This window comes from Chroicocephalus ridibundus, chromosome 6 (genome assembly GCF_963924245.1).
Source record: "Chroicocephalus ridibundus chromosome 6, bChrRid1.1, whole genome shotgun sequence".
NCBI classification, from domain to species: domain Eukaryota; kingdom Metazoa; phylum Chordata; class Aves; order Charadriiformes; family Laridae; genus Chroicocephalus; species Chroicocephalus ridibundus.
In genome coordinates, this window is record NC_086289.1 from 4966221 (window position 1) to 4977678 (window position 11458).

Here is an 11458-nt window from a genome sequence, read left to right on the forward strand (position 1 = left end):
TTGAATTAGCAAAAATGGAAAACTTCCGACTAAAAATAATGGGGTTTATGCATTGGTAGGAAAGAAATAACCACTAAATATTTAAAAAACAAACATCTTTGCATAATTGTTGTTAGTAGATCTATTTCTCTAACAGGGCACATGAGTTTTAGACGGTACCAAGGAGAACCAGAGAGGAGAGAGGTTGCTCCATGGCTGAGGGCATCCCAGAGAAAGCCTGCCAGTGCCACCTCACCGCCATGTCATAAACCCAGGGACAATTCCTCCACTGAGAGGACCGAGAAGGAAAGACCTGTCATGGAGTGAGGTTCTCCAAGCATTATGACCCAAACCAAGACATTGTCTCTGCCCCAAAATGCCCAGGCTGCCGGTGCAGACCCCAGAGCACAGCTGGCAGGTGCTGCTGGAGGGAGGGAGGGAGGGAGGGAGGGAGGGAGGGAGGGATGGATGGATGGATGGATGGATGGATGGATGGATGGATGGATGGATGGATGGATGGGTGGGTGGATGGATGGATGGCTGCGAAAAACCGCAGAGCTTTGATACCAGGCTGAGCTTCTGAGCAAGGGGCAGAGCGATTCAGAGAACATAAATATGGGCTTTGCCCCACAGAGCTTCCAAAACATGAAAAGACACAAAATCAAAAGGGAGAACTTTCACTGTTCAAGGTCTGGGGAGAAACTATGGGGACCTAGTAATGGAAGAAAACGAAGGGAAGGAGGAATCCTGTTGCGTAGGTGGGAATTAGAAAGCTAAAGAGAGAGAGAAAAAAAAAAGGAAAGTGTTTGGAATATTTTCTGTATGAAACAACTTGAGGGAGAGAGTATTTTTCATAAACTAATACAATTATTTTAATTAAAAATCCTTAAAATATTAATGGAAGGCGTCTGAAGGCAGACTTAATTATAGCTGTGCCACTCACACCGCCGTAGTTAAGGCTCTGTCAGGATTTCCATTATGAATGCTGGTTTTTTGAGAGGTAATAACTCAGTCAGGCCAAATTTCCTAATGGGTAAAACTTTATGTTGAAGTTCTCAGCGTAGGCCTGATTTTTTTTTCCATATGTTTCCTTTGTTGCCCATATTTCTTAATCGATTTTGTTCTTCTAAAGGTATGGAAGGACACCAGTTTTGAATGTTTGGATAGGTGGTTAGATGGATCGAGGTTATTACATTTTCAGGGCACCCAGCTTCCCTTTGCAATCCTCCGGAGGGTGGATATTGGAGGCTTTGTGGATACGATAGCCAGGAGAGGAAGACAAACATTTTTGCCACAACCAAGGGCTGTGCTCAGACGCAAGTGGGACTGATCCGGCAGGTCCAGCTCAACCAGCAGCAGTAAGGAGTGGGGTTAAAGCACCAGGACTTGGAGTCCAGCTTTCAACAGGGATGTGCTGCTGCGGAGGGTTTACAGGAGCCCAGATCTGGGATCGCCTCAAGCAACCTTGTCAAGCACTGGCACTCCATTGAGAAAGAAAGTAAGGGCACAGAAGGAGTGCGCAGGGGACTCTACAGACTCTTTGGCACAAATCTTATGCATCGCAGGAGCAAACTATACCTTTCATCGCTTGCGCTAACATTTTTATTGGTTTCCTCTAAGGAATTTAAAATGAAAGACCTTACCAAATAGCACCTCTCACACGTATGCAGAAGAAACTGTTGGTACGTAGCAGCAAAATTCATGCACAAAGCATCCTCCACATTTATTTATTTTTAATTTCACATAGGTTTCGTTCACTTCTGCAGATGAAGGAGCTTTGTTGTTTTCCCGTTAAAAATGTGGAACACGAGTTTATGTCACTCCTGAAAGCAAAACCTGCTGATAAATGCCAGAGTTCTTTATTTCTTGCCTAAACTCAGCCGTTAAACCACTTTCATTCTGGTGAGAGATCTGCCTTGCATATACCATATTAGTGTGAAAATTACCCTAAATATGAATGCAGCACCATCGCTTCCAGGCTAATGGCTAATATTGTATGCAGTAGGGAAAAAAAAAAAAAAAAAAATCATTGCCTGCATGTTTGCTATGTCATTTGCGTTAGTTCTGCTGGTTGATTTTCATAGCGCATTACAGCTGCTGGGGGAGAGGGGGAACCAGCGAAAATGCACATAGTTTCATTGCAAGCGTCATTCCATATCCACACAACACTGTTACCTTGCACTTTGTAAAGATATCTGCCAGCAGGTAGAAATGCATTCCTTTCTCACGACTCCATGGATTATTTGGTAACCATTTAATGAAAGATTGCAATATGCTAGTAGCAGAACATTTTTTCACCTGCTGGGTAGTTGTTCAACTCAGCCTGCTTAAAGAGATGGGCTACCATGAGAACACAAAGACACAGCCCTGAATAGGCTATCAGTGGTTTCTTTTTTTAAACAATATCTATCCTAGTATTATGCAGTCACAGTAGTCATTACAAAGTAAAGCACAGACACTCCACAAGTTTGAAATGTGAATGTTATAATAAGAAAAAATTACATTTGTTTCGTTTTCTGTCCTTGTTACTTTCTTCCTTGTGATAATAGATTCAGATTTTGTGCCATTATCTGGTCTTATTAAAGGAAAGTGGTATCAAATTTAATACTTCCTATATAAAGTAAGAGAGCACCTGCTCATAAAATGTATTTTCCGTGCATCTCGCAAAATACGGGGAAATTAACAAAATGGCTCTACTATATTAGAACAAGGGCACAACTGTTACTATCTGTATAAGATTGATTTTGATGAAGATTATAGGAATGGCATTTGTCTGACAATGCCAAGCACTCAAAATTTATCCTTTTCGTGGTTTTTTTATTCAAAATTGTTCATTCTTAACACGACATTGCAAGAACTATTTTTCTAAATTATACCTTTTTTAATATAGGTTTTAGAAATTACATCTATGTCAGAGTTTTTTTCATATATAATGTCCTGGAGTGCATTATCACATAGACATGAAGTACCAGCCTAGACCCTTAATGCGTGAGAAGATATAGCCTTCACTGGATAAAAAACATGCTAACCTGGAAAATGGGACATGTATCATCAAATCAAAATCCGCATTATGCATGAGACTCCTCGGTTTGGAACAAGACCATCAGCTAGAGCAAAATGGATCCATCCCTGACAACAGGAACATTTTAACCAAACCAGGATTTCACCTTTTTCTCTTGCAAGGTGCCTGCAACCCTGTGCTAATGAGATTTTTAGTTATACAAAAACCAGGTTTACTGACCAGCGTTCGCAGACCAAAATGCTGTTGACCATTTGCTCCTCATCGTGGTGAAACATCAGGGCAACCTGCCACCCACATCCCTTGCTTCCCAGGTGACATCAGGTCCATCCAACCTGCCTTTCCTCCTGGGGATGAGTAGACCCTTCGCGTTCACGGCAGGCAAGGCTGGAAGCCAATTACACCACTTCAAACCCTCTGGAAGATCCTTCTCGCTTAGAGGCTGATGGCCCCGTTAAATGGTTTCTCTTATACTGATGGAGAGGTGTAAAGGATTGAAACTGGAAATCAGTCCCTGATTGATAACTGCAGTGACAGCAGTGTGAGAAGGAGGGAAAGAGGGAGAAGAAAGCTGGGAAAGGAGGAGATGTGATGATACGTGCACAAAACCTGATCTTGAATAGATGATCAAAGACCAGGCTTCTGACGGTGTTTCTGCACCTGACTCATAAGGCTAAAAGGTTTTATAGGATGGCATGAAGCTTCCAGACATCTGTTGCCTCCAAAAAATTATTGTAATAGTATCCCATCCCATCACCACATTGCCCTGCTCTTCCCCTCTATCCGGTCGAGGGAATGGCTCTCCCAACTCAAATGAGAAGCGCCGTAGATTTACATCCATAACGCATTGCCGTTTGGTAACGTCAGGCTCTGGGATTCAGGGCAACAAAGTGCAATGCATATTGTATTTTATTGGTGATTGAAATAGAGAAAAATGGTTTCTTTTGAATTAGCTGGTCCTGGCAGGTTGCAGGCAGCCAAGCTTGAAGGAAAAGATAAAGTGAACACTCCTTGGACCACATCACTCTTTTAAATATAGCACACCATTAAGTCCAGCTTGGTTTTACATTCTTGCAACATGACTCTTGTTTCAGTTATTTACTTCTGTTTCCACATAAACGTGGGAATTCATAATCCACAGATGCCGCCTATCCATTGTACTGTACTGAAACAGCATGTGCTGAACTCTTGAACTGTAAAATGTATTGATTATTGTTTCCTTTTGTAATTTTTATTTACTCACAGGAAGATTGCTCTTTATTACTCTTCTCGGCATTTCCTTTATATATATATTGTTTCTACTGTAAGGCCCAGATTCAGGTCCACAATTAAACACTTCCCTGAAAAGAGAACAAAAATCGTGTCTGAGCTGCCGTTACTCTAGAAAACTCAAACTGCAAATGCTTGCAAGAGAGAGTAAATATATGCAAGATACTTGTTACTCGCATGTGCAAGTGACTGCAGGTCTCAGCCCAACAGGAAATAACAACAGCAGAAGAGAACTGGAAATTCTCACGGTAAGTCATTTGTCGATTTTGCCATAGCAGCATTGCCCGTTACTCTATAAGGGAGCTGTGGAATTGTCTTAAATAAATGGAAGATTTCCAGGATATTGCTGCAAAGGAATGGGAGAAATCCATAAGCTGTTGACTGCTTTAATCTCATTTATTAATGCCCCGTTGCGCTGCTAGAGTGTGAGCCACGGACAAACCGGCAAGGCTTAAACTGTTGTTATTGGGGAGAAACTTGGTTTTGACTTGGTTAGCCACGATGAGCAGGATGTGCTTGTACTTGAAAGGATACCAAGGTGGTACGATTTCTGACAACATGATGCTTCCAGCTTTGGAGTGGAGTAAAACCTATCCATGCTGTCTTTGCTAAAATGCTAATTAGTGACACCTAATTGGTGGTAATTGTGGTAATTGTGCAGAGGATTTAGCTAAGGCTGACCTTGCCTAGTGTTCCCCAGGCCAACAAATACATCAACAGAAGAGTCTTACACTTTGCGTTAGTTCAGTATCAGGAATAAACTTGTAGTCATCAACACGGGTAATACATACCAATTTCATTAAGAAAGCTTTAACGATTACTTCATATTAAAGGACTGTTTAATTTTTACAAATGTGGGGAAATGTTTAGAAAAAAAATAAGCAGACACATCTTTGGCTGCGTTGCAAATCTGTAGTTCACGCTGACGGTGACACAGGGTTTAGCAGCATCTACAACACCACCGAAGCCTATCCTGTGACCTGGTGATGTAACCGGTCCTCGAGAACATAAAGCAAAACCAAGCAAAACCCTCAGATAGATTGTGCAGTTCTCCTGGACTCGTTCCGTGAGTAAATATTTGGGGATGTTTGCTTTGGCTCAAAAACAGCCATGAAAAAAAAATGACCAAATTCACTGTTGGTATTAAATAAGTGTGATTCCCTTGGGATGACTGTAACACATCATTTTTTTTTCCAAGAATTTAGGTACTGCCCCTATATCACTAAATACCTCTACAGAGAGCTATGTGAATTATAGATACCATAATGCTGGGTCAAAAAATGTTATCTTTTACAGACTTATGCACCCTCGGGCATAAATCTAATTATACAAACAAAGAATCAGAGAATCAGAGAATTTAGGTATATCGAAGCCACGAACACATGACAGTTAGAGCACAGAAAAACAGGAAAAGCAAAAACAAGAGGCAAAACATAGGACATCTCCTCCAAAACAAAACATTGGTCTCCATTCATGCTTACTTATGGGGACACATTGCAACAGATATCACAGTTCCATAAATATCAATTAAGATTCCAGGTTAATTTAGTTCTTTGTCACTAACCAAGTCTACATGAATAGTATGGATGCTGACTTGGATCGCAGAAGGAATTGAAGAAACTGGACACTGAGCCAAATTGACTTGTAACCAGGCCACAACTTTAAAAAAAATCTTGCAGTCCTAAAAATCATAGAATTACAATTGAATTAGAATTGCCTAGTCTGGAAGGGACCTTTCAGCTCATCTAGTCCAAACATATGCTGTATTTTATAGGATCAATCACAGTTACTAGCTTTAATTAATGATCCAGTTCCATCTCCAGACCAATAAGTTTATAATTCTGGCAGACATCACGGTCATGGCCATGAACCGACATATGTGAAGAAACCCTCGCTTCTGGCCAGGTTTGCATCTAGGATAAACAACGGTGCTTGTCCGGCTGCCAAAAGCCGTTTACTCACACTCACTCATATATACACGAGCAGCCACAAATGTAGTCTCAACAACGAGGGAAAACCAGATTTAGAAATTGTCTGTCTGGAGAAATAATCCCAAGCAGCTCTTGCAGAACGGCTCGTTCTCCAGGGCTCTCTCCTCCCACTCTACAGACACCCTCGCCCCAGTCCCTCCTTCGATGCTAAACCGCACAAAGACACTTCTAGTGCAATATTACAGTATCTAGGCTGGGAATAGCTGAGGACTCATTATCATGCTTGAAATTCAAACTCCACCCTTGCTCCGTGCTCACTCCCTTGCATACACCAACTCTTCCTATTAAAAAAATGCAGCTCTGAGCTAGAGGGGAAAAGGCACGTTATTCCAGAACAAGGAGCTCAATTTGTTTTATATGGACTTTTGACAGATATTAAGAGCAATGTTTTCAAAGCCATTAGTTCATTTTCCATTCATTTTTCAAGGCAAATAGGTAGTCCCAAAGCAAACAAGAGACGGGTTCCTCTGCTTACCTCAAACTGATGCAGAAGCCCTAAAGCTATGGCAGTTTGCAGCTTCTTCCAGCAGCTGAGTCCAGCCAGCAGTTCAGATAGACTTAGATGAAAAAAGCTTTGCGCCAGAAGTCAGGATTTCAGTTTTTGTACACTTGTCCGTTATTCCATCCTCCTTTTACACACACCACCATCCAAAGAGACCCATATCAAATGGCTGCAGAGCAGCATGGGATCTACAGATGTGAGGTGAAACGGTAGCCCTGTTACCGAAGGCCTTCTCTTTCATGACTGTATTTCAGGTCCACTTTTGTTGTTTTTTCTCCATGGGAACTGGTTACAGGATTTCCCAGGTTACGGGGATTTAGCAGATCGCGTGCTCCAAGAGCTTCCAGTTTGTTTCAGCAGGGGCTAGCACCAAAAATTCAAGACCTAATTTCATGTTCAACTTATTTGCCTTGTTGCATTTGATGCTGTAAGAGGGTTCGTCAAACTTCACATTCCTAGCAGCATAAGGAATCATTTCCAATGGACTGTGAGGATCTTCTGTCAGGGTTCATGTTGCAATGAGCCTACTTTCCCATCAGTTGCCATTCCCAGTCCCAGCCTCTAACGACAAGGAGGTACGGCAGCACTCATCTGTGCTCTGCATTTTATTTCCAATATTTGGGATTTCAAGGGAGCCAAATACAATCTGGCACCCTCGTCATGGCAAGAGAGAGGATAAAGATCAGGAAAATCTGTAATGTTTCCACTGCCAGATTTATGGAAAGGAAACAGCACATGACCTTTATGATTCTGTCATTATGAGCCACTTTTCAGGACAGCTTCAAGAGAATATCTGAACAGTTCTTTGCTTTTCTACCTGAAAATGAAATACTACCAAATTTTTAGTCTTCCAAGTAGACAAGAAAAGTAAATTCACTCTATCCAAAGGCCATTGAGCGGGACATAAGCACAGTGCCTTCAGCTAAATCAGTCTGCCAAGTAAAACGAATACTCCTGGTACCAATGAATCACACCACCAGATTTGCCATTTGGCACCAGCATTTAGATGTAAGGTTTTAGCTGCAGAGATTTATTTAGAGATCTTATTAAGCAGAGATTTTTCCCTATCAAAAGCAACCTTGAAGTAATCGGGGGAGAAAATTGCTATAAAACGTCAAAGAACAAATAATGAAAGAGACCGAAGGAAAGGTGAAACAATTTTTTTGGCATAAATATTAGCACCCACTGCAGCAGCTGGCTGTTTTGAAAATGGGGGCACTTTGGGAAAGGATGAGTTCTTAATGACATGAAAGGTGGCAACTTTCCCTGCAACTCTTCCATGCAAACCCCAGAGAGGGTGGATTGCTCCACCTGCCAAAATTAACAAGGTCAGATTGGTATCGGGTACTAGGATCAAAGGGAAACACTCTTACAGCATCTGCTTCCCTACAGGCTACGGGACTATGCATAATATTTAAATCCTGCTCTCTGCCAGGAATTTGTGGGTGAACTCAGTATATATCGAGAATGACATCTGATCCTGATTTTGATTACAGGACATTCATCGACAAAGTCTTGCCATGGCCATTTACTGCATATTCACATTTATAACATCAAGTAAACCACATGTCCTCAAAAATAGACCCCAAACAACCTCAAAAAGACTCTCAGTCTGCTTGAGAGAACGGCACTGAAGCGAGATGACTAAGGAAGGCTGGGACCAGGGTCAGGACTACTCCTAGAAGGAAGCATTTGCTTTCCTTCTGTCACCCATGCAGGTATAAACCACCCCACTGCTGAATTACTTCTTGTTTTTACAGCTCTAAGGCTGATACGTATGAAAACATATTGCTTATAGAGTTCACGGTGTAGGTCATTTCCAGGTCGAATGTGGCCTGATTTCATACGTATTGCTGCTGACTGTAATGTCCCATGGATATGTCTGTACAAAGGCATGAGAGCAGATCGGATGGGCTCTCACAGTTACACATACAGAAATGTCACCAACACCTCTTCAGCGAGATAGAATAGAATAGATGTATTTATTTATTTTCACAAATATAACCACTCAAGGAAGAGACCAATCTATGAGAAAAAGCTGCAGTGAGAAGTTCAAAAAGAGTATTCCTAGGGGAAATTAATGTTTCTCAGCCAGTTTTAGCTGAAGCTTTCTGCACTTCTCATCTCCAGGACCCAACTACAGACCTCTACTTCACCTCAAGAGCTGCAGAAATACTATAACTTGTCCCTAGGTAGCTGTCTAAAGCCTCCTCTTTCCAGATCCTTCATTGACCAGGCAAACTTTTAGGATTTCAGGATGCCTTCAAAGGCAGGTGTTTAACTCACTGGGGGTCATGGAGTCTTCCAACCTGTGGGATGAATTAAGGTTAAGGTCCAAAGACTGGCAGAATAAAAGCACAAAAGATCCAAAGTTTTGCAATTATGAGTATTATTGAAAATTATACAAATGAAAAGCTGCTTGAGGTTGTGTTTTAATAGTGATACCTACACGAAGTGTGTGTAATGCCTCAGAGTGACCCAGGCTGGTCACTGCCCAGTCTAGACCATTTCTGAGGTTATTTTCTTGTTGACCAGCTGAGCAAGCACCAGCCTGACAAATTTGGGGACCCTCTAAACTCTACTTCCAACAAGTTTGCACAGCAAGTTTCAAAGCAAGTTTAATTCTGCAGCATTCTTTTGTTTTGGTACTTTTGGAGATCCCTTCAGGCAAATATTTACCTTGTCCACTTCCCGGGTAACTCTGAACATCCGGGTGATGGCGATATTTTTCTGTCTGCCTTCCTCCTCCTCCTCCACTGCATTTTTCAAAGCTCTGTGCTGATATTGACTGGTTGACTAATGGGAAAATGAACGAAGGTATTCAGGTAATCACTTAAACTATGCACTAAACTTCAACCACGTGCTTAAAACCTTTCTCAATAACAGGCTTTTCAGAAGTCAATAAAGAGGAAATATAGACCTAAGCTTTCAAGTTGCGCAGTATGCAATTAACGGCATCTCTTCGTTTATTTGTGTATTTTAAGGAATGCATTTTTGTTCGCTTTTTTCACAGTTCAAAATACATGCTACAAAACATAGACACGGCCTAAAGGTCTTAGATTGTGCCCAAGAAGCTGATAGCGTGATGCGCCGGGAGTGCTCCCCACGGCAAGCGAGCCAGAGCAGCCAACATCTGGAGATTTTTCAGCACCGCCCTGCCCAGCACCTCTGGTCTGGGGAACCAAGGAGCTGATCCACAACAGCTGTCACCAGCTAATGGGGAGGACTGGATTTGACTCTAACCACGGATGAGCTGTATAGAAAACAAAGACCCTGATCAGGACCTCTCTCCTGTCACACCACCAAAGCTCATGGAGTTCTGCTGAGGCTATCTGCAAAATTAACAGTTTTCAGATTTCTGACATGGCTTCACCAAAGCTTTAAACAAGGAAGCATTTCTGCAAATATGAAAAAAAAATAAAAATGTTCTGTAGCTATTATCTGCTGTAAGAATAATATGAATAGGTTTTTTTAAATTGAAAGTTATGGGTGAGCTATGCCAATTTTTCATTACTTTTTTGTAAGATGCCTTGAGGAGCTTGCAAAAAAATACACTATAAATTGTGCCACACTGTCCGGCTTCTGGAGATTGACTGGCTACTGCTATTGGAAAGCCTGTTCAATGACGATATAAGCTGTTTCTTTTTAGTTCTTCCAGCTTGAAGGCTAGGCCAAGGGCATTATTTTCAACTTTTTTATAAAAGACTAACGTCTGCCTGGCTTGCGTATGGGTGAGCAATACCCAAAAGAGACTCAGTCTTTTAGGAGAGGAGTCAGTTCATCCTGCTTACTTCAACCAACCATCGGGAAGTCAAGCCCTCGTAACAAAGAGTTTGGGCTCACAGGGCTCTGGGTTGGTTCCGTGGACACCTACAAGTCTCGGGCAGAAAATGTTGTCCTGGATAGCCTTGGTCTGGCTATTGCAGATGCCTACCTAGTCCCTCAGGCCAGTCCTGCACCCGGGTTGCAGGAATCAGTGCTCCAGGTTGTTTTCCTATCCTCAGACCCCAGGAAGAGTCTCTGGAGATGTATAAGTACCTGGGAGGATTGCTTCTCCTCCAGCAGCATTGCCTCTCCCATGCCTTTCCACTGGTTTTCTATCCATCTCAGTTTCCCTTTTCTGCAATACACAAGGGGGGAGCGTTCAGATCAGCGGAGCGCGGTGTTTTCTAGCACCAATACTTGTGTATATCTCCTGTAAAATCCCTGCAGCCGCTGAGCATCCATCGCCTGACCCTCCTGGCAGCCGGCGTTGCTGCACACGCCATACATACCCGGGCTGATTCATACCTTGTGACAGAGCGGGGCAGAAAAGCTGGATGGGGGGTGGTTCGCAGGTGGATATTTTTGCTATTTTAATTTGCTCGGTGACAGTTTTCAGAGACCATACACCAGCAAATGTCTCTTTCTGCAATAGTTGGAAGAGTCAAAACTGAAAACCTTTTCAATTTTTACAACCTTGCCTCTGTGGCAGGCTAAGTCATTTCAGAGACTTCCTGGGCAATTTGTCTGGGATCAGGCTATTTCCCCAAGCGTCCAGAAAAATCAACTTTTTTCGTTGTTGTTGTTGTTGTTGTTCAGCAGGTTCACAAACAACACGAGAAAAGCCACCTGAAAAACAAGCGCGTCGCTAATGCTAAGCAAAAAGCTGCAGAAGAGATAACGCAAAGAAAATGTGTGCAATCCTCTCGGCAACAG